At 42.0% G+C, this 24,939-nt stretch overlaps 1 protein-coding gene across 1 annotated transcript in view; it reads left to right on the top strand.

Moving 5' to 3' along the window:
• cenpp (centromere protein P) overlaps positions 1–24,939 on the top strand; it is a 410,887-nt gene that overhangs the window by 81,725 nt on the left and 304,223 nt on the right. The window lies entirely within an intron of this gene.

Raw genomic sequence — 24,939 nt, 5'->3', positions numbered from 1 at the left:
AAGAATTGGCTTGGTAAAAATGAGAAAATGCTTCTGTAATGATGTTGAGCTTATTAATTGATTTTTTTAATAGATTTTTTTGGAGGTTGGTAAAGTATAAGTGAGTACTGGTATATGGTTATACTATAAGCATGTGGAAGCTAAAAAAGAAGAGCTCAAAAAGTGTATTTGCTGAAACTTTAGCAATGACTGGTGTGAATTGAAGTAGAAATTAATGTAGACTGTCTGATTTTAAACTTCAGAAGATGTTTTGATAAGAAAAAGAGAAAACAATATACAGTACATTGATATAGTAGTGGGATTTTGATATATGATATACAGACACTCCTCACTTAATGACTGAGTTCCATTCCTACAACTGGGTCATTAAGCAAATTGGTCGATAAGCAAGGAGCCGCCCCTTACTGATATTTCAAGCATACTGTACTGGTAGTAGGTTTTGCTGACATCTTGTACTATAGGGTGCACAATAAAGTATAAATTTATAGATGAAGTATATAGTGTTGGAGATTACGAACGCCTGCGGTGGATTGGCACCCTGCCCAGGATTGGTTCCCTGCCTTGTGCCCTGTGTTGGCTGGGATTGGCTCCAGCAGACCCCCGTGACCCTGTGTTCGGATTCAGCAGGTTGGAAAATGGATGGATGGATGGATTACGAACACTAGTGTAGCGAATACTGATCGACTGTGGGAATGAGACTGAGAAAGGGTGATGCGAGATGAGATGCTTGACATTAAATTCTCGAACAGCATACACTACCAACTATTCGGTTAGTCTGCGCAGTCGTTAAACAGGTAGGTTGTTAGATGAAGAGTATATTTACTGTAGTAGACACACTTGAGTAGAAGAGAGGGAGTTTTAAGAAGTATCAAAAAAAGAGGTGGAGACAAGGAGAGACATGCTTAGGCAAAGTGGAACACCACCATAACACTTTAACATGCAAGAAGCAATTAGGCACAAGTTTCCACCTTAACTTGTGAAACAAGATTGTTTAGGATCTTAAAATAGTTGCCAAAATAATGACAAGATTTGGAAGGTAAAACTTGTTTGGCAATGTTGCAAATACATTTATCAAGACAGGCATGTATTAGATGGAAAATCTATACTAATAAAAGGCAAAGCCCTCACTGACTCACTGACTGACTGACTCATCACTAATTCTTCAACTTCCCGTGTAGGTGGAAGGCTGAACTGACAACGTGGTATACAAACAGAACTATAACAATCGTAATAAACGAACAAAAAAACAGCGGAGAACCCGTGGATTAAATAAAAAGGCTGCTTCCTTGGCGAAGCAAGGAAAAAGGAAGACCTTATAAGGCGTTCGTTTATTAAACAGCGGAAAAGCTGTGTAAAGACTGCTTCACAAAAAAACAACAGAGTGCTTTATATGAGCAGGCAGTCAGCTAAAGAAGGGAATCAATAAATAACTATAATCGTAATAAATGAACAAAAAATAGCGGAGAATCCGCAGACTACATAAAGGAAATGGGTACCTGAACAGAAAAGTGAGTCTGAAATAGCTACACAATAACTATAACAATCGTAATAAACGAACAATAAAAGAATACAGAACCGCTAAGCAAGGAGAAAGGACGGCCTTATATGGCGTTCGTTTATAAAACAGCGGGCAGGCTGTGTAAAGGCAGCGTCACAAAAAAACAGATCCTTAACAAATTGTTATTGGTATATTTTCCCTGAATTTAAAAAGGTTTTCTTTTCTTCTTAATAAAAATTTAAAAGCAGTACTTCGCCGCTGTGAAGCGCAGGGATTTGGCTCATATATACAATACAATACACAATACAGTTTATTTTTGTATAGCCCAAAATCACACAGGAAGTGCCGCAATGGGCTTTAACAGGCCCTGCCTCTTGACAGCCCCCCAGCCTTGACTCTCTATGAAGAGAAGGAAAAACTCCCAAAAAAAACCTTGTAGGGAAAAAATGGAAGAAACCTTGGGAAAGGCAGTTCAAAGAGAGACCCCTTTCCAGGTAGGTTGGGCGTGCAGTGGGTGTCAAAAGAAGGGGGGTCAATACAATACAATGCAGTCAATACAATACAATGCATATATATATATATATATATATATATATATATATATATATATATATATAATATATATATATATATATATATATATATATATATATATATATATATACATACATACAGGTACTTGTCGACTTACGACCGCGATTGGTTCCGACTGACTGGTTGTAAGTCGATCTGGACGTACAGTGGTGTGAAAAACTATTTGCCCCCTTCCTGATTTCTTATTCTTTTGCATGTTTGTCACACAAAATGTTTCTGATCATCAAACACATTAACCATTAGTCAAATATAACACAAGTAAACACAAAATGCAGTTTGTAAATGGTGGTGTTTATTATTTAGGGAGAAAAAAAATCCAAACCTACATGGCCCTGTGTGAAAAAGTAATTGCCCCCTGAACTTAATAACTGGTTGGGCCACCCTTAGCAGCAATAACTGCAATCAAGCGTTTGCGATAACTTGCAATGAGTCTTTTACAGCGCTCTGGAGGAATTTTGGCCCACTCATCTTTGCAAAATTGTTGTAATTCAGCTTTATTTGAGGGTTTTCTAGCATGAACCGCCTTTTTAAGGTCATGCCATAGCATCTCAATTGGATTCAGGTCAGGACTTTGACTAGGCCACTCCAAAGTCTTCATTTTGTTTTTCTTCAGCCATTCAGAGGTGGATTTGCTGGTGTGTTTTGGGTCATTGTCCTGTTGCAGCACCCAAGATCGCTTCAGCTTGAGTTGACGAACAGATGGCCGGACATTCTCCTTCAGGATTTTTTGGTAGACAGTAGAATTCATGGTTCCATCTATCACAGCAAGCCTTCCAGGTCCTGAAGCAGCAAAACAACCCCAGACCATCACACTACCACCACCATATTTTACTGTTGGTATGATGTTCTTTTTCTGAAATGCTGTGTTCCTTTTACGCCAGATGTAACGGGACATTTGCCTTCCAAAAAGTTCAACTTTTGACTCATCAGTCCACAAGGTATTTTCCCAAAAGTCTTGGCAATCATTGAGATGTTTCTTAGCAAAATTGAGACGAGCCCTAATGTTCTTTTTGCTTAACAGTGGTTTGCGTCTTGGAAATCTGCCATGCAGGCCGTTTTTGCCCAGTCTCTTTCTTATGGTGGAGTCGTGAACACTGACCTTAATTGAGGCAAGTGAGGCCTGCAGTTCTTTAGACGTTGTCCTGGGGTCTTTTGTGACCTCTCGGATGAGTCGTCTCTGCGCTCTTGGGGTAATTTTGGTCGGCCGGCCACTCCTGGGAAGGTTCACCACTGTTCCATGTTTTTGCCATTTGTGGATAATGGCTCTCACTGTGGTTCGCTGGAGTCCCAAAGCTTTAGAAATGGCTTATAACCTTTACCAGACTGATAGATCTCAATTACTTCTGTTCTCATTTGTTCCTGAATTTCTTTGGATCTTGGCATGATGTCTAGCTTTTGAGGTGCTTTTGCTCTACTTCTCTGTGTCAGGCAGCTCCTATTTAAGTGATTTCTTGATTGAAACAGGTGTGGCAGTAATCAGGCCTGGGGGTGGCTACGGAAATTGAACTCAGGTGTGATACACCACAGTTAGGTTATTTTTTAATAAGGGGGCAATTACTTTTTGACACAGGGCCATGTAGGTTTGGATTTTTTTTCTCCCTAAATAATAAACACCATCATTTAAAAACTGCATTTTGTGTTTACTTGTGTTATATTTGACTAATGGTTAAATGTGTTTGATGATCAGAAACATTTTGTGTGACAAACATGCAAAAGAATAAGAAATCAGGAAGGGGGCAAATAGTTTTTCACACCACTGTAAGTCGGCCTATGTTAATTTAAGATAAGAATATTAGACTGGGTAATAATATTGTAATCATCTTAAAGTAATATTTTATCAACATTTTCTTACTTTCTAAGACAAACACAGCATACTACAGTACAATTTGTTTAATATGTGGAAAACGTACAAAACAAGAAATACTGTACTGTACATTTAATTCCTGGCACCACTGGTGCTTGGCTGCGGGTTGTCGATATCGCCTTCATCAGATCAGGCGAGGCTGCGGACGGGGTGATGGGAGGAGTTGCTCTTTTCATAAACATAGTGAGCTTCGTCTGAATTGTTTTTTTTTTCTCTTCATAAATTTCGCAATAAGGACGAAATGTGTTGCGTGCCATCCGTTCAATCCTCGCAAATCGTTCAATATTTGGGTCCATTTTTTCAAAATGAGCGAGGAGTTTATTCAGTAGATAAATCTTCTGACAATCCCTTTGTGGTGAACATTCTTTGTGGCACCTCCTCCTCTTCGTCTTACTCCAATTCTCTTGTTTCTTCTTCCGCCACTCTTTCTTCTTCCAATTCTATCAGCTCTTCATTCATAAGTTCACCTTATTCCCAGTCTAGCAACTCCTCGACATCTTCCATTTCACATTCCAATGAAAGGTCTTTTGACAGTTTCACTATTTCTTCACGAATCTCATCAAGTTCTTGTTCACTGTTAAATCCAGCAAAAGTATTTACATAACGCTTAACACACTTCTTCCATACGCCATTCATACACTGTGAGTCGACATTTCTTGCGGGGAGGGCTTCTGTTTTCTCTGATCTGAGTTCACCTCTGTTATAGCGCGTCTTTATTTGAAAAGAGCAGTGTCAGATCGGGGCGAGCGTGAATGCTAACTTTGACAAGCACTATAAATTTACAATGGTTGTTACAGACGTAAATCAAATGTATGTTTTTATTGTATAATATTAACAATAACAGCAGCTCTCTACTCAAAGCGGTAAACTCGAGAAGCTGCTAGCATCGAACCCAGAAGCTCTTGATTGGGAGTCAGCAGTTGTGTGTGGGAACTGTTAACATTTGAATGTGATGATTGTATATAAAACTTGTGCACGAACGAGACTGGGATAACTGTGGATGTGGATGTGAGTGGTGTGTGTGACTGAGAATGACTGGTGTGAAGCCTGAAGTCCAAATATCAAATAAACACTTTCACAAGTACAAGTATAACAGAACAAGTGCGCTTTTATTCAAGAAGAAAAAAGAAAGCAGGTTGCGGTAAGCAGTTGATGCGACTGCTTGCGTAGTGCAATCCTAAGAACTGCCCAATCAAGAGCTTCTGGGTTTGATGCTGGCAGCTTCTCAAGTTTGCCGTTTTGAGTAGAAAGCTGCTATTAGTGTTAATATTATAGGGTTATATGTTAGGGTTATATTATTATCGAAAATTGCCAAAACAACAAGACACAAACACACGTAGGGCAACACTGCTGCGTATATTTTTACTGCTGCGTAGCGAGACTTGAGAGTGCGGGAAACTGGCGCTGCCAACAGCTGGCGGGGGAAACAGTCAAACGCGTCGTAAAGTCGAACAGTCGTAACTTGCATAGGTCGTATGTCGACGAGTACCTGTATATATATATATATATATATATATAGGCGAGGTGACTAAGTCAGTATGATCAAAGGGGGGGGGGGGGGGGGGGGGGGGTGGGTGTGTTGTATAGTTTAATTATTGTGTACATGTCCTTCTTAAGTTGGCATATGCTGGATTTATGTCCAAGTGTCTGTTGATGGCGTTTTCATCTGATAGCCACGACTCGGCCAACTCTCTGGCACTTTTAGTACTGGCCTTAAATTTTACTTTTACGTTGTCCCAGTTGAATGTGTGTCCTGTCGATTTTAGTATGTGCATATATCAAAGATAGTGCGTCCTTTCTTCTGACGGCGTTGCGATGTTCCTGTACACGTGTTGAAATTCTTTTTGACGTTTGTCCTATGTATACCGCTGAGCAAGAATTGCATGGAATACTATAAACTGCGTTTCGTGTTTCGGCTGTCGATTTCTTGTTTTTAGCATTAAACAGGACCATGCGCAGATTGTTTGTGGGTTTATGTGCTATTCTGATGCCCCACTTGGTCAGGGTGCGTGCCGTGCCTTCTGACACATTATGGTGATACGGGAGTGATGCCAGGTGGGGTGGGGGTTCTGATTTAAGTCGATTGTATGCTGATTCCTTTGGCGTCTGCTGTGTAGACTCCGATTAATGAATGTTTTTGAGTATCTGTTTGAGGTGAAAAGTTGGAAGAGATAGCATCTCTCATTAATTTTTGTTTCCTTGGTATTACAATGCGTGTGGACTCGTTTAAATAGGGTTTTCACGCAGCTCCGTTTATGAGATACCGGGTGGTTGCTGGCGAAGTGTCGAATCTTGTCTGCGTAGCATTGTTTGCGGTAAACACTTGTGGTCGAGGTGGCGTCACTATTTCTTTTGATGTAAATGTCCAGGAAGTTGATGTGTCGATTGATTTCTTTTTCCATTGTGAACTGGATTGCAGGGAATACTGTGTTAATATGATTGTAGAACTCATTCGGCTGGTTCTTTCTTAATATGACGAATGTGTCGTCTACATAGCGTATCCAAATTTTGGGTGTAATCTGGGATAAAGCTATGTTTTCAAATCGTTGCATTACCAATTCAGCTAGGAGTCCAGATAACGGTGATCCCATTGGCATGCCTTCTTTCTGTGTGTAATACTTGCCGTTGAAATGAAAGTGAGTTTTTTTGGCAAAGTGATATTAAGTGCATTATGTCAGTATGCACATACTAAATCGACAGGACACACATTCAACTGGGACAACGTAAAAGTAAAATTTAAGGCCAGTACTAAAAGTGCCAGAGAGTTGGCCGAGTCTTGGCTATCAGATGAAAACACCATCAACAGATACTTGGACATAAATCCAGCATATGCCAACTTAAGAAGGACATGTACACAATAATTAAACTATACAACACCCCCCCTTGATCATACTGACTTAGTCACCTCGCCCCCCCCCCCCCACCGAATGTGTTGCTATATATTGCGTTTGATTCTTGTAAGTCTAAGCATTATCCTCTGATGAAGACCCCTGATAGGGGTTGAAAGCTCAGGAATAAAACTATTTTATGATACGTGATTCGTTTTTTCTCCCTTCGTGGATCTCCAACTGCAAATATGCAAACCGTATCACAGACCTTCTCTTCCGTATATATATATATATATATATATATATATATATATATATATATATATATATGTATATATGTATATATGTATATATATATATATATATATATATATATATATATATAATATATATATATAATATATATATATATATGTATATATGTATGTAGATATATATGTATATATATATATATATGTATATATGTATGTAGATATGTATGTGTATGTATATATATATATATATATATATATATATATATATAATATATGTATGTGTATGTGTGTGTGTATGTATGTGTGTATATGTATGTGTATATATATGTTGATATGTGTATATAGATATGTATATATATGTGTTTATGTATATGTATATATATATGTTTACATAACCTCTTTAACACGCTACTTCTCCGCTGCGAAGCGCGGGTATTTTGCTAGTTTTAAATAAAAGGTTGTTTACTGAAAAGAACAACTAGTATAGTGATGTTGGCTAGGAAAACATGGACGCGTGTAGTTGCACATTTTTGAAGAAGATAAAAAGTTTAACAGGTGGTCCAACTAGAATGATGTAAAATGAAGGCATATAAAGGTCTTGAAGTTGAATATCTAATTGGATTCTTAAGCTTGATTGAGGGAAGGAAATATTACTTTGCAGTGAAAAAGGAGATCTGTTGAAGTTTTGGTGTTTTAAAACATTTTGACAATAATGGGGAGACGGCTTAATAAAAGATACAGACATCAGATTAAAGTTTTTGAAATGCCCCTTGCTTTTTTTGTGAGTCATTTGCAGAGAATTGTAAATTACACAGTTGTTCATTTGTAAAAAGCCTGTGACAGAATGCAGTAAAAGTACTGAGGTGGGTTTTTGGGAAAGTCTTCAGCAGAGTAATGATTACTGTGTGCAGTAGTGCTGACTTGTGAAAAACTATACCATATAAGAAGGATATTGTTTTATGTAAGGTTGGAATTTTGACTGAGATGTCCATTTAATCAGATGGTATTAGTGATAGTGATAAAGATACTGCTGAGAGATGCGTGAGAATCTGCTGTGAGAGTTCTTTTCCGTGATCTTATAGTGATGACAGAAAAAAGGAAATGGAAAAGAGAAAAAGGATATTGAAATGAAAACCATATGTGAACATAATGCATGAACAAAACTAAAGAAAATTCAAGCTTGAGGTAAAAAGAGTGGAGAGGTAGACACATGATGTTGTGTAACAAATATGTTGGAACTCTCTTTAGTTCACAGGCTACTGATGAAAAACATTACAGAATGTGTGGTTATGTGTGTGTCCTTTGCTTTAAGTATTTTAGAAGAATGAGTGATGATGATGTAATTGGTTTAAAATCACAAATTGTTAATGGGACTGTTTTGTAAAACAATATATGGAATTGTGGATGGAAATGTGCTGGGTAAGGGTGTCACAAAAATGACAGGAAGCAGGGCAGACCTTTACAAGCCAGATTGACATAGGCCTAACGTCGAGCAGCTGGCCACCTGCAGGCTTAAGCTTTTCAGGCCCAAAAATGGGAAGCTGTTCATAAAAGTTCAAATGTTATCCCAGATGTTCTTGAAATGTATAAAATTGCCCTTTGAGGGAGAGAAACAATGAATCTTTTTAAATGAAGAATTTACTTAGAATAAACAAAGTACAAAATTAGAAAAAGAAAAAATAAAGGGCCAAAAAAAGATTTTTCTAAAGTCAATCCGCGGTGAACAAGTCCCAATCCATCCATCCATCCATCCATTGTCTCCCGCTTATCCGAGGTCGGGTCGCGGGGGCAGCAGCTTGAGCAGAGATGCCCAGACTTCCCTCTCCCCGGCCACTTCTTCTAGCTCTTCCGGGAGAATCCTAAGGCATTCCCAGGCCAGCCGGGAAACATAGTCCCTCCAGTTTGTCCTGGGTCTTCCCCAGGGCCTTCTCCCGGTTGGACGTGCCCGGAACACCTCACCAGGGAGGCGTCCAGGAGGCATCCTGATCAGATGCCCGAGCCACCTCATCTGACTCCTCTCGATGCGGAGGAGCAGCGGCTCTACTCTGAGCCTCTCCCGGATGACTGAGCTTCTCACCCTATCTTTAAGGGAGAGCCCAGACACCCTGCGGAGAAAACTCATTTCAGCCGCTTGTATTTGCGATCTCATTCTTTCGGTCACTACCCACAGCTCATGACCATAGGTGAGGGTAGGAACATAGATCGACTGGTAAATTGAGAGCTTTGCCTTACGGCTCAGCTCCTTTTTCATCACGACAGACCGATGCAGAGCCCGCATCACTGCGGACACCGCACTGATCCGCCTGTCGATCTCGCGCTCCATTCTTCCCTCACTCGTGAACAAGACCCCGAGATACTTGAACTCTCCACTTGGGGCAGGATCTCGCTCCCAACCCTGAGAGGGCACTCCACCCTTTTCCGGCTGAGGACCATGTTCTCGGATTTGGAGGTGCTGATTCCCATCCCAGCCGCTTCACACTCAGCTGCGAACCGATCCAGAGAGAGCTAAAGATCACGGCCTGATGAAGCAAACAGGACAACATCATCTGCAAAAAGCAGTGACCCAATCCTGAGTCCACCAACCCGGACCCCCTCAACACCCTGGCTGCGCCTAGAAATTCTGTCCATAAAAGTTATGAACAGAATCGGTGACAAAGGGCAGCCCTGGCGGAGTCCAACTCTCACTGGAAACGGGTTCGACTTACTATCGGCAATGTGGACCAAGCTCTGGCACCGATCGTACAGGGACCGAACAGCTCTTATCAGGGGGTCCGGTACCCCATACTCTCGGAGTACCCCCCACAGGATTCCCTGAGGGACACGGTCGAACGCCTTTTCCAAGTCCACAAAACACATGTAGACTGGTTGGGCGAACTCCCATGCACTCTCCAGGACCCTGCTAAGGGTGTAGAGCTGGTCCACTGTTCCACGACGAGGATAAAAACCACACTGTTCCTCCTGAATCCGAGGTTCGACTATCCGACGGACCCTCCTCTCCAGAACCCCCGAATAGACTTTTCCAGGAAGGCTGAGGAGTGTGATCCCTCTGTAGTTGGAACACACCCTCCGGTCCCCCTTGTTAAAGAGGGGGACCACCACCCCGGTCTGCCAATCCAGAGGCACTGTCCCTGACGTCCATGTGATGTTGCAGAGACGTGTCAACCAAGACAGCCCTACAACATCCAGAGCCTTGAGGAACTCTGGGCGTATCTCATCCACCCCCGGGGCCCTGCCACCAAGGAGTTTTTTGACCACCTCGGTGACCTCAGTCCCAGAGATGGGGGAGCCCACCTCCGAGTCCCCAGGCTCTGCTTCCTCATTGGAAGGCATGTTAGTGGGATTGAGGAGGTCTTCGAAGTACTCCCCCCACCGACCCACAACGTCCTGAGTCGAGGTCAGCAGCGCACCATCCCCACCATACACAGTGTTGACACTGCACTGTTTCCCCCTCCTGAGACGCCGGATGGTGGACCAGAATCTCCTCGAAGCCGTCTGAAAGTTGTTTTCCATGGCCTCCCCAAACTCCTCCCATGCCCGAGTTTTTGCCTCAGCAACCACCGAAGCCGCATTCCGCTTGGCCTGCCGGTACCTATCAGCTGCCTCCAGAGTCCCACAGGACAAAAGGGACCGGTAGGACTCCTTCTTCAGCTTGACGGCATCCCTCACCGCCGGTGTCCACCAGCGGGTTCGGGGATTGCCGCCACGACAGGCACCGACTACCTTACGGCCACAGCTCCGGTCAGCCGCCTACCAGGCCTGACCGGCATCGTCCCCCACCATCGGAGCCAACTCACCACCAGGTGGTGATCAGTTGACAGCTCCGCCCCTCTCTTCACCCGAGTGTCCAAGACATGTGGCCGCAGGTCCGACGACATGACCACAAAGTCGATCATCGAACTGAGGCCTAGGGTGTCCTGGTGCCAAGTGCACATATGAACACCCCTATGCTTGAACATGGTGTTCGTTATGGACAATCCGTGACGAGCACAGAAGTCCAATAACAAAACACCACTCTGGTTCAGATCGGGGGGGGCCATTCCTCCCAATCACGCCCTTCCAGGTCTCACTGTCATTGCCCACGTGAGCATTGAAGTCTCCCAGCAGAACGAGGGAGTCCCCAGAAGGTATGCCCTCTAGCCCCCCCTCCAGGGACTCCAAAAAGGGTGGGTACTCCGAACTGCTGTTTGGTGCATACACACAAACAACAGTTAGGACCCGTCCCCCCCACCCGAAGGCGGAGGGAGGCTACCCTCTCGTCCACCGGGGTAAACCCCAATGTACAGGCTCCAAGTCGGGGGGCAATAAGTATGCCCATACCAGCTCGGCGCCTCTCACCGGGGGCAACTCCAGAGTGGTACAGAGTCCAGCCCCTCTCAAGGAGATTGGTTCCAGAGTCCAAGCTGTGCGTCAAGGTGAGCCCGACTATATCTAGCCGGAACTTCTCAACCTCACGCACAAGCTCAGGCTCCTTCCTCTTCAGAGAGGTGACATTCCACGTCCCAAGAGCCAGCTTCTGTAGCCGAGGATCGGACCGCCAAGGTCCCCGCCTTCGGCCACCACCCAACTCACACTGCACCCGACCTCCTTGGCCCCTCCCATAGGTGGTGAGCCCATGGGAAGGGGGACCCACGTTGCCTCTTCGGGCTGTGCCCGGCCGAGCCCCATGGGTGCAGGCCCGGCCACCAGGCGCTCGCCATCGAGCCCCACCTCCACGCCTGGCTCCAGAGTGGGGCCCCGGTGACCCGCGTCCGGGCGAGGGAAAATGCCGTCCAAATTTTTTATTCGTCATAGGAGGTTATATTGAACCGCACTTTGTCTCATCCCTCACCTAGGACCAGTTTGCCTTGGGTGGCCCTACCAGGGGCATAAAGCCTTGGACAACAGAGCTCCTAGGATCATTGGGACACGCAAACCCCTCCACCACGATAAGCTTCTTTTTCTATTTCGAAGCATCCCCATATACATTATCAAATTTTTTTTTTTTTTTTTTTAAAGGAATTAGATTAAATTGTAGCCTAATTTATTTGGAACTAGCAAAATACCCGCGCTTCGCAGCGGAGAAGTAGTGTGTTAAAGAGGTTATGAGAAAGAAAAGGAAACACTTTAAAAATAACATAACATGATATATATATATATATATATATATATATATATATATATAACTGATTACCCAGTGGATTCGCTCACTGTGTGCAAGAGAAAAAAATAAAATGTAGTATGTATAAAAAAAGTTTATTAATTGCCAAATTTATTTTTACACAAATAAAGAGCACTTACAATAACATAGAAATCAATATAAACAACATTAACATCATTATCATATGAGAATATGAAGTAATATATAAGAAGCACATTGCATATAAATATAAATTATTAAACAGTAAAATCTTCTTCTATAATACGCTACCGTGGCTATTCGTTTGTCTGTCCAGGATTTTAAATCACCTGTAGCTCGCAAACCGTTTCACCTATTGACTTGAAATTTGGTACACATATACTACGTCACGTCTACTATTCGCTTTCGGGGTGATGATTTTATTACTCTTTTTATCTTTATTTTATTTTATTGTAGAATCAACTCACAGCTGCGTGCACCAGTGCGGCCGTGGCGGATGCATACGGGTGCCGTTTTTATTCCCTACCTCCTTCGCTAATCATTCTTGAGGCAGATTGAAGATTTAAGTGCCAGCTTAACTGAAATATTAAAGAAAGCATACTAAGATATCGCAACACAAAAACTAACTTTATCAGTTTTAACGGGAAAAGATGCCGACGAAAGAAGAGAAGCAGCGGGACGCTAGGGTGAAGAGCTGCTCATTAAGCAGCAAGCGCATCAACCTCTGAGCAAACAAATGTTAAACGTACAGAGAAAGAGGATAAATTACATGAATGCTCATGTGAAGTGTATTCACTCCACGTTATCGTGCAGTGCGCTGTTACTGGTATTTTGATAAAAGAATTTGAACAACATATAAGAAACGTATAAATTATTAAACAGTAAAACATCATTTAAGAGTACTACTGCAGTGGTTTCGAGTATAGTACATTTTTTGTTTACCAATTACATGCATAAATGTATACATTTTTTGGTGTACCTACCCGAGAACACGCGATATGACCCGGCAGTTAAAAGTTTCTCGCTCCAGCAATTTTAACTCTGTTACAAAGTCATCCAAAGTGTCGTTTATGCCTCGTGTCTTCTCATTAAACTTGTATCTCGTGAATATGGTATTGCAAACGGCAGCAGGAGCGTTTCTATAAACTCAATTTAAACTTACGGTTTACACCGTGCTTTGATGATGCATAGTATGCGACACGTGTTTCGCCGTAATTGTGGGCTCATCAGGCGTACACACTCACTGCACTCCCTTACGGGAATCGAACCTCGGACGTCAGCGCCAGAGGCGAAGCCCCTAACGTTGTGCCACGGCGTGTGGTTCGTTCATTTGACAGCATGTAGATCGGGGTAATTACATTGCAGGCATTCGTAGTCTGATTCACAATCTGATTGTATGGGTGGTTACCTACCAGGTAACGCTTGTGGTTGGTCAGCAAGTCGGCTGACTTCTGTCATGGTGCCCTCTTTCAGTTGCGAGAAGCAGATCATAGAATGGTTGAAATAGTTTAATATATATAGCAATATCCCCGCGCTTCGCAGGGGCGAATATGGTATTGCAAACGGCAGCGGGACCATTTCTATAAACTTAATTTAAAGTTACGGTTTATACCGTGCTTTGTTTCATATTCTTTTCCTACCTTATCAATTGTGTAATGTGTTTTTTGAACAGGTTTGATTCATCGAAGTCATCACTCCTGCTGCGTTCAGTCACTTCACGTGAGCCGCTCTCTTGTGTGATGTTGCGATGTCCACGGGTTTATTTAATGTTAGCTAAGACCCGGCACTTAAAAGTTTCTCGCTACAGCAATTTTAACTCTGTTACAAAGTGATCCAAACTCTCGTTTATACCTCGTGTCTTCTCATTAAACTTGTATCTCACGAATATGGCATTGCAAACGGCAGCGGGAGCGTTTCTATAAACTTAATTTAAATTTACGGTTTACACCGTGCTTTTTTATACCTCGTGTCTTATGAAGATGCTTGTATGCGTCACTCACTCGCTTCTTATTGTTTCGCTGCCTTGTCAGTTGTGTAATGAATGTTTTCTTCAGCGCTCTTTGGGGCTCCTCCTCCTTTTCTATGTACTGAGTTCACAGTCAGTTCACGTAATTAAGTGGGAGGCGTGATGACGCGACACGCAACTCCGTCTCCTACGGCCATCTTGCTGCCTTCCATTACAGTATATGGACAAAAAAGAGGTTCCAGTTATGACCATTACGCGTAGAATTTCGAAATGAAACCTGCCTAACTTTTGTAAGTAAGCTGTAAGGAATGAGCCTGCCAAATTTCAGCCTTCTACCTACACGGGAAGTTGGAGAATTAGTGATGAGTGAGTGAGTCAGTCAGTCAGTCAGTGAGGGCTTTGCCTTTTATTAGTATAGATTCAAAACATCGACACATCCAAAGGTCAACTCTACATCGACCTAAAGCAGAAGGTGGCATGGCTTTACCCAACTTTCAGTTTTATTATTGTGTGGCAAATATACAAGCTATAAAAACCTGGACATTGACACAAGTAGATGAACATACACATGCTTGGTCTGCAATAGAAATAACATCCTACAGTACCTTATTATATTCCTTGCTTTCTACTCTAGTAAATACAGGTTATTTTCAATATATTAACAACCCAGTTGTCCTTTATTCACTCAGAATATGAAACCAATGTAGCAAGCACTTCAGGATAGATAAGCTTTTATCTGTGGTACCTCTACACAATAAACACCCTTTTCCACCATCTCAAACTTACACAGTTTTTAATGTTTAGAAAATGTACACGATTAAATCATTTAGAGATTTCAATATAGATTATTTCTTTGCATCCTACGAACAATTACACTCCAAATTTAGCTTCCCATCAACACAATTTTTCCACTATTTCCAAATTAGTAAATTTGCTAAATGAAATCTACCCAAGTTTCCACGCCTCCCACCTGTTTCTGTTCTAGAAGAAATATTGATCAGTCTTGAAGACTGCATTTCTATAATATTTAAAAAGATTTCAAAGTCCCTTTCTTTCAAACATCCCAGAGTACAGTGGGAAAAGGATCTTTTACTCAACATTTCAGAAAAGGAGTGGGAGGCAGCCACACACAGATTTTACTCTAGCTCCATATGTGCATAGTAGACAATTATTCAACTTAAAATCTTTTATTGAGCTCATCTATCTTGTTTAAAATTGTCCAAAATGTTTTCAAGGTAAGATCCACCCTTCGAATATTGCAATTGAGCTCCAGCCTCACTGTGCCACATGTTTTGGGCGGGCACCAAATTAACATCATTCTGGACCAAAATCTTTAAATGACTATCAGAGAGCTTAGGTGTCACAATCACCCCTAATCCATTGGTAGCGGTGTTTGGTGTACTCCCAGATGGCCTTAACAATAGAATCCCTAAAACCTACAAAAATCCCGGGACACCTTAAATTCCTTTGCACTTCTCCATTAGAGTCTTTTGCGTTACAAATGTGTCGATTAGCACAAGCAGCCTGCTATCCCTCCTATCAAATAAACACTTTCACAAATGGTACAAGTATAACAAAGCAAGTGCGCTTTTATTCAAGAATATAGCTGAAGTAAAAAATTGGGTTAGGGTACAACGCTGATATGACTGCTTGGGTGGTGCAGCAGTATGAACTGCTGACTCATAATCAAAAGGTTACCAGTTCAATTCCAGTTGCTTCCCAGAATTACCATTTTGAGTAGTGAGCTGCTCTTATTGTTACTATTGTAGAATAAAAACATGCATTTGATTCGAGTCTGTAGCAGCCAGTGTAAATTTATGGTACTTATAAAGGTTCAGTTTTTTTTTTTCCTCAGTTTTATTCTATCAGTCACATTCATGTTCCCACACTTCCCTGTTTTTAGAAAAAGACGTGGTATAACAAACTTGTTTTTTGTTCTTTATTTGAAAACAGTGTCAGATCTTGTGCGTGAACGAGACTGGGAAAACTGTGGATGTGAGTGGTGTACATGACTGAGGGTAACTGTGCATGTGAGTGGTGTTTTGAGAAAATGAAACTGGAAATTCTCTGATGTGGAGGGATAATAGCTGACACACAGACACTGGGGAATCATGCCTTCTTGGTATCTTTTTGTCACTTGACTTTTTTTTTATTCAGTTTTATTCTTGAGTGTTCCTGCTCAGGCTAAATTAGCATGCACCTTCTAGTCTATGATGTCAAAGCTGCAGTAACAAAAAAAGACAGACACAGGTATATATGGCATTTGGAATAATTCATTTTATGTCCTGTATGGTACATTTTGGAAAACATTGTTGCACTGATGCAACATTACAGTATATTCATTTGCATACCTTCATGCGGTTGTAGTCGGTGACCGCGTCCGGAGGGGGCACCCCCCCGATCTTGCCCAATCTCCACATTTTGGTGGTCTTTTGTACTCCAGGACATGCAGAGGAAAGAACAGTACAGAGAGGTCAGTTCCACACTATATACAATTATCAAATTCAAATGTTAACAGTTCCCACACACCCAAGGACCATCCTTCCTACATTTACGACATGTGTATCTGTTGCAATGTACACACCTCTCTGTGCTGTGGTTCCTATTGCATTGAAGGAGCACCTGATATAGAGTTTTCTTTCCTGGGGGAAGCAAAAGTCTTGGAACAGAAGCTTGTCAATGTTGCATCCTCTTTTATTTTTTCAATCGCATTATAAGAAGCGATGACGAAGTTCTTCTGCAAGGCGAGCCATGAACAGTCTTCTTTTCCCTGTGCATATCTTGTATAGTACATGTGCCGCCAGGTCAAGCAGGTTGTAGAACACAGCAAACGGCCACCTGCATGTTCCTGTTCGAACTGAATAAGCATGCGCCTTCTGGTCCATGATGTCAGTGCCGTACTGGGGGGAAAAAAAGAAAGACAAATATTTGTGACATTTTGAAGAAATCGTTTAATGACCTGATTAGTACCAATCAGAAAACATTGTTGCACTAATGCACTGTTATTTTCATTCACATACCTCCATGAGGTTGTAGTCTGTGACCATGTTTGTTTGTTTGTTTTTTTTTTTTTTTCGATCTTGCCTAATCTCCACGTCATGGTGCATTATACAGAGAATGCAGACAGACTTCATCTTCTTTTTGGGCAAATATACCGTCAGCTTGGCACTGGCAGATCTAAACACCAGTGTGGAGAATTATTCGTGTACTGAACTGACTTTAGCTGCAGATCATGTTCCAGTTGCACTTTATTCATGGTGCCAAGCAGAGTTGTGCTGTGGTGTAACAGTCTATTAGCCAGCGAAAGTGATAGGAAGTTATCTGTTGTAACAGTTCTGCCTTTGTCCAGAATCAGTTCAATAAGCTTTATGATTACAGTCTCAGAAATTCTTTATCCTGTGTGACGACTGGTATCTTTTCCTAAATAAGGAGTGGCATTGCACATGTACTTTGTCTCCAAATCTGCCACAATCCAAAACTTTATGCCAAATTTGTTAGGCTTGGTTGAGATGTATTTCAAGAAAGGACAATGGACCTTGGTTGGAAACCGTTGCTCATCAACAGTAATATGTTGCCCTGGGTTGTAACTCAAAATGAAATTTTCAAAAAATCGTTGCCAGATGTCAGAGATAGCAGCAAATCTGTCATTTTTCACACATTCCGCACGCAAACTCAGCATGATAGTCTAATAGCGGTCACGGCATCGTATCTTTGATCGCCGGTAATACAAGTAGTTCTAACTATGCATCAACCATAGCACCAACTGTGGTCATGTCTGTTTTTGTGAAAAGAATGGAGGTAAATGCCATCAATTCAGAGAGGGAGAGGCTCCAGCTGGGGTCTGTTCTGTGGCCTTCATGGACTGTGCAGTCTCTAATAGTCAACAACATGCCTGTGTCGATCTAACACTGGAAGCTTTGCAGTCTACTTGTGAGTTTATGCTGTGTGGAAGATAAGTAAATAAATAAAGGTAAATAGGTAAACAACATTCAATCTGGCTTTTATATAAGTAACACATAAATGTTTTTCATATACAGTGATCCCTCGCTATATCGCGCTTCGCCTTTCGCGGCTTCACTCTATCGCGGATTTTATATGTAAGCATATTTAAATATATATCGCGGATTTTTTGCTGGTTCGCAGATTTCTGAGGACAATGGGTCTTTTAATTTCTGGTACATGCTTCTTCAGTTCGTTTGCCCAGTTGATTTCATATTGACAGATGGCTGAGAAGCTACCCAACTTACTTTCTCTCTCTCTCTCTTGCGCTGACTAACTCTGATCCTGACGTAGGGGGGTGTGAGCAGGGGGGCTGTTCGCACACCTAGACGATACGGACGCTCGTCTAAAAATGCTGAAAGATTATCTTCACGTTGCTATCTTCTGTGTGCAGCTGCTTCCTGAAGCGACATGCTGCACGGTGCTTCGCATACTTAAAAGCTCAAAGGGCACGTATTGATTTTTGACTTTGTTTTTCTCTGTCTCTCTCTCTCTCTCTCTGCTCCTGACGGAGGGGGGTGTGAGCTGCCGCCTTCAACAGCTTTGTACCGGCGGTGCTTCGCATACTTAAAAGCCAAACAGCCCTATTGATTTGTTTGCTTTCCTCTCTGTTTCCTTTGAAGAGGAAGATATGTTTGCATTCTTTTAATTGTGAGACAGAACTGTCATCTCTGTCTCGTCATGGAGCACAGTTTAAACTTTTGAAAAAGAGACAAATGTTTGTTTGCAGTGTTTGAATAACGTTCCTGTCTCTCTACAACCTCCTGTGTTTCTGCGCAAATCTGTGACCCAAGCATGACAATATAAAAAATAACCATATAAACATATGGTTTCTACTTCGCGGATTTTCTTATTTCGCGGGTGGCTCTGGAATGCAACCCCCGCGATGGAGGAGGGATTACTGTAAAGACCATCAAAAAACATAAATTGCAAACAGAACTTTGAACGATACCTTGTCGAGCTCTGTAGACGCTGCTGTTTCATTGAAGGACGTGTGTCGCAGATTCTATGGCAGGATGACGACTAACCTGTTGCTTCATCCAAATGGTGCCATCTTTCACCTTTACGCCTGGTGTTGCTGCGTTGTGCGAGTGGATGTTTATTGCGGGGAGGGCTTCTGTTCTCTTTCTCTGATGTAGAACCCACATTCTCATCTGAGTTCACCTGTTATAGCACATATTTATTTGAAAACAGCAGTGTCAGATTGGGGGGAGTGTGAATTTGACTAAGAGAATAAAAACAATAAAAAAAAAAAAAGCTAACTTTTACAAGTACCATAAATTTACACTGGTGGTTACAGACTCAAATCAAATGTATGTTTTTATTCTATAATAGTAACAAAATAAGAGCAGTTCATGGTAATTTTGGGAAGCGTCCGGAATCGAACCAGCGACCTCTTGATTATGAGTCAGCAGTTCTTGCAGCTGCACCACCCAATCGGTCATGTCAGCGTTGTTTCCTTAACCTAGTTTGTTCTTCTTCGGTTAAATTCTTGAATAAAAGTTTTGTTATGCTTGTACCTGTTGTGAAAGTGTTAATTTGATATTTGGACTTCAGTCTTCACACATTATACACTTCATGTCTATATTTTGTCAATTATTACTAAAATAGGAAAAACATTTCTGTTTTAGCTATATGTTCAACAATTCCTGCCTCGCATTTCCTGTCATTCGACATTTACATAGATCATTGTAGACACAGAACACACATGAAATGTATTTATTCCAAATGACGATATATTGTTTACCCTTTACAATTCCAATTCCAGGCACCTCACTTCCAGATAAACACACTTGAGCTGTGAGAATCTTCTTTGTGACTTGAGCTGTGGCAATGGGGGGGGTTTAGGATAGCAGGCTTGCTTGTGCGGATTGACACATTTGCAGCACAAAAGATGCTAATGAAGAGGTGCAAAGGAATTTAAGGTGGCCTGGGATTACTAGTTTTTTTTGTAGGCTTCAGGGATTCTAGTGTTAAAGTGGAGAAGGATAAACAAACTGTAATTGCTTTTACTTCACTACTAGCAAATAGACTTATCTAGCTTAACTGGACGTATCCTAGCCCACCTCTTTTAAATCAGTGGGTAACTAATGTTATCTTCTTATTCTTCTTCTTTTGGCTGCTCCCGTTAGGGGTTGCCACAGCGGATCATCATCTTCCATATCTTTCTGTCCTCTGCATCTTGTTCTGTTACACCCATCTCCTGCATGTCCTTTCTCACCATATCCATAAACCTTTGCTTAGGCCTTCCTCTTTTCCTCTTCCCTGGCAGCTCTATCCTTAGCATCCTTCTCCCAATATACCCAGCATTTTTCCTCTGCACATGTCCAAACCAACACAATCTCGCCTCTCTGACTTTGTCTCCCAACCGTCCAACTTGAGCTGACCCTCTACTCATTTCTAATCCTGTCCATCCTTGTCACACCCAGTACAAATCTTAGCATCTTTAACTCTGTCCCCTCCAGCTCTGTCTCCTGTTTTCTGGTCAGTGCCACCGTCTCCATCCCATATAACATAGCTGGTCTCACTGCCGTCCTGTAGACCTTCCCTTTCACTCTTGCTGATACCCGTCTGTCACAAATTACTCCTGACACTCTTCTCCACCCATTCCATCCTGCCTGCACTCTTTTTCACCTCTCTTCCACAATCCCCATTACTCTGTACTGTTGATACATAGTATTTAAACTCATCCACCTTTGCCAACTCTACTCCCTGCATCCTCACCATTCCACTGACCTCCCTCTCATTTACATACATGTATTCTGTCTTGTTCCTACTGACCTTCATTCCTCTCCTCTCTAGAGCATATCTTCACCTCTCCAGGGTCTCCTCAACCTGCTCCCTACTATCGCTACAGATCACAATGGCATCAACAAACATCATAGTCCACGGGGACTCCTGTCTAATCTCGTCTGTCAACCTGTCATCACCATTGCAAATAAGAAAGGGTTCAGAGCCGATCCCTGATGTAATCCCACCTCCAACTTGAATGCACCCGTCACTCCTACTGCAGACCTCACTACTGTCACACTTCCCTCGTACGTATCCCGTACAACTCTTACGTACTTCTCTGCCACTCCCAACTTCCTCATACAGTACCACGGGTCCTCTCGAGGTACCCTGTCATATGCTTTCTCCAGGTCCACAAAGACACAATGCAACTCCTTCTGGCCTTCTCTAAATTTCTCCATCAACATCCTCAGAGCAAACATTGCATCTGTGGTGCTCTTTCTTGGCATGAAATCATACTGCTGCTCACTAATCATCACCTCACTTCTTAACCTAGCTTCCACTACTCTTTCCCATAACTTCATGTTATGGCTCATCAATTTTATTTCCTTGTAGTTATTGCAGTTCTGCACATTCCCCTTATTCTTAAATATCAGCACCAGTACATCTCTTCTCCACTCCTCAGGCATCCTCTCACTTTCCAAGATTCCATTAAACAGTCTGGTTTAAAACTCCACTGCCATCTCTCCTAAACACCTCCATGCTTCCATAGGTATGTCATCTGGACCAATGGCCTTTCCATTTTTCATTGCACTTCCTGATTCACTATCTCCACATCATCTAACCTCTTCTCTCTCTAGTTCTCTTCATTCATCAGCCTCTCAAAGTATTCCATCTGCTCAACACACTCTCCTCACTTGTGAGTATGTTTCCATCTTTATCCTTTATCATCCTAACCTGCTGCAAATCTTTCCCAGCTTGGTCCCTCTGTCTAGCCCAGTGGTTCTCAAAGTCGGTCCTGGGGGCCCACTGTGGCTTCAGGTTTTTGTTTCAACCAGATTTATATTCAGTGAGCAACTGCTAACATTGATCTCAATTAATTAGCTGTTTTTTTCTCTTGTCTTTTTCTATATTAAGAAAGCACAGAGGCATGATTTTTACATTTATTATAAGACATTTAGAAATATTTCCATTTTTGCTATAGATTTAAATGCTTAACTCACTTTTGTTGTTTTCTTTATATTTTGCCCTTTCTCTGTGCAGTTTTCTTATTAATGACAATTAAAAATTAGCAGAGCACACATCCAGGAAAAGGACGCTGAATCATGAAAGGCTGCAACTACTTTAGCGTTAGACCCACTAATTAGAAAACAATAGATTAATTAAACAATTAGAACACCTGGAAAAATAGAGTGAACATCAAGGTGAAAATATTGTTAAAAAGAAAAAAAATGCTTATTCCAATATAACTGCTTAGTACATTTTAATGTATATATATATATTTTTTTTTTTTACCAAATTTAGTTTTCTAAATTCCATATTGTTCCCCAAACACTGAATCTGGGCAATAACAGTTCACTTAACTAGCCCAGGATTCCAATTAAAAACAGAAGCGGGTTGAAACAAAAACCCGCAGCCAAAGGGGGGGGGTCCCCAGGACCGACGTTGAAAACCCCTGGTCTAGCCAATCGGCACAGGTCCTTTTCTTCCTCCTTAGTGTCCAACCTCTCATACAACTCATCATATGCCTTTTCTTTAGCCTTTGCCACCTCTCTCTTCACCTTGCACCTTATCTCCTTGTACTCTTGTCTACTTTCTGCATCTCTCTAACTATCCCACTTCTTCTTTGCCACCCTCTTCCTCTGTATACTCTCCTGTATTTCCTCATTCCACCACCAGGTTTCCTTTTCTCCTCTTTCCAGATGTCACGCCAAGCACCCTTACTACATCTACTGTATGTAGTTTCCCAGCTGTCTGGTAACTCTTCACTTCCACCCAGTGCTTGTCTCACCTCCTCCCTAAACTCAACCTTGCAGTCTTCCTTTTTCAACTTCCACCATTTAATTCTTGGCTCTGCCCTCACTCTCTTCCTCTTCTTGATCTCCAATGTCATCCTACAGACCACCATCCTATGCTGTTTAACTACACTTTCCCCTGCCACCACTTTGCAGTCTTCAATCTCCTTCAGATCAGCTCTTCTGCATAGGATGTAATCTACCTGTGTGCATCTTCCTCCACTCTTGTACGTAACTCTATGTTCCTCCCTCTTTTTAAAATACGTATTGACCCCAGCCATGTCCATCCTTTTGGCAAAATCCACTATCCTCTGACCTTCTTCATTCCTCTCCTTGACACCATACCTACCCATCACCTCCTTGTCTCCACTGTTCCCTTCACCAACATGCCCATTGAAATCCGCTCCAATCGCTGCTTTCTGTCCCTTGGGTACACTGTTCATCACTTCATCCAACTCACTCCAAAAATCTTCTTTCTCACCCGTTGCACATCCAACTTGCAGTGCATATGCACTAACAACATTCATCATCACACCTCCAATTTCCAGCTTCATAATCATTACTCTGCCTGATAGTCTTTTCACCTCCAAAACACTCTTGACATACTGTTCCTTCAGAATAACTCCTACCCCATTTCTCCTCCCATCCACACCATGATAGAACAATTTGAATCCACCTCCAATCCACCTGGCCTTATTCCCCTTCCATTTAGTCTCTTTCATGCACAATATATCAACCTTCCTTCTCTCCATCATATTGTGTAACTCTCTCCCCTTACCAGTCATTCTGCCAACATTCAAAGTTCCTACCCTCAATTCCACTCTCTTTACTTTCCTCCTCTCCTCCTGCCTTCAGACACGTCTCCCCCTTCTTCTTCATCTCCTTCTTCGGCCAACAGTAGCCCAATTTCCGCCAGCACCCTGTTGGCTAACAGTACTGTTGGCGGTCGTTGTTAACCCGGGGCTCTACTGATCTGGTATGGAAATTTGTATTGTTGTCCGCATATTGATTTGGCAAAATTTTACACCGGATGCCCTTCCTTACGTAACCCTCCCTATTTATCCGGGCTTGGGAACGGCTCGAAGAAACACACTGGTTTGTGCCTCCCCTTGTTATATTCCATTTCAAATGGGAAAAAATCTAATTCTCACTTAGAGGATCTGTCCAAAACTTTTTTTTTTAAACCTGGCAGGATCCAATTAATAACATTTTAGAAAAAGCATTTATATTGGTTAGAAGGATTCTCTTTCCTCTTTTATACTCTTAATGTTTTACTCTGGCTGTTGGCTTTCCTCTCTTTCAGTTAGCTGCAGGTTGAATTGAATTTAGTCTTTTTAAGTTTGGCTTGATTGTGTGGAATGAGGTGGCCAACAGCTCAAGAACACTGCTTCCTGGGGATGAGCAGAAGAGCAGTGACGTCAGCACCTACAGGCTCAGACAGGGCAATTGAGACACATATTGGATATATAGGGTGCTCAGTCAAAAAAAAAATGAAGGCACAGGCTGTGAGACGAGGCAAACCCTGGGTGGTTCCATCATTATGGCAAGTGAGAATATTGGAGAAAGAAGTTCAATATCTGTAGCCAGCAGAGTGGGACTGACTGACAGTCAAAAAAAATGTAGGCCCTTCATGGTAGTTGCATAATATCAGCAAAAGCAATTACTGTTGATGGAAGTCCATAACTAACAAGATACAGGAATAATTGGGTTCTCAAACATAGTGGTGCACATAGGAGATAGTTTGCAAACGAGACGGCAGTAAGAACTGAACACTTGGGTTTCACAGTTGTAGACTCACAATGTCCAAAAAAAAATTTATTAAATAAGTACTTCCAGAAAATCGGGGTACAGTAATCCCTCCTCCATCGCGGGGGTTGCGTTCCAGAGCCACCCGCGAAATAAGAAAATCCGCGAAGTAGAAACCATATGTTTATATGGTTATTTTTATATTGTCATGCTTGGGTCACAGATTTGCGCAGAAACACAGGAGGTTGTAGAGAGACAGGAACGTTATTCAAACACTGCAAACAAACAATTGTCTCTTTTTCAAAAGTTTAAACTGTGCTCCATGACAA

Source organism: Erpetoichthys calabaricus, chromosome 18, assembly GCF_900747795.2.
Source record: "Erpetoichthys calabaricus chromosome 18, fErpCal1.3, whole genome shotgun sequence".
NCBI lineage: Eukaryota > Metazoa > Chordata > Cladistia > Polypteriformes > Polypteridae > Erpetoichthys > Erpetoichthys calabaricus.
This window is presented reverse-complemented; position numbering and strand designations above follow the sequence as displayed.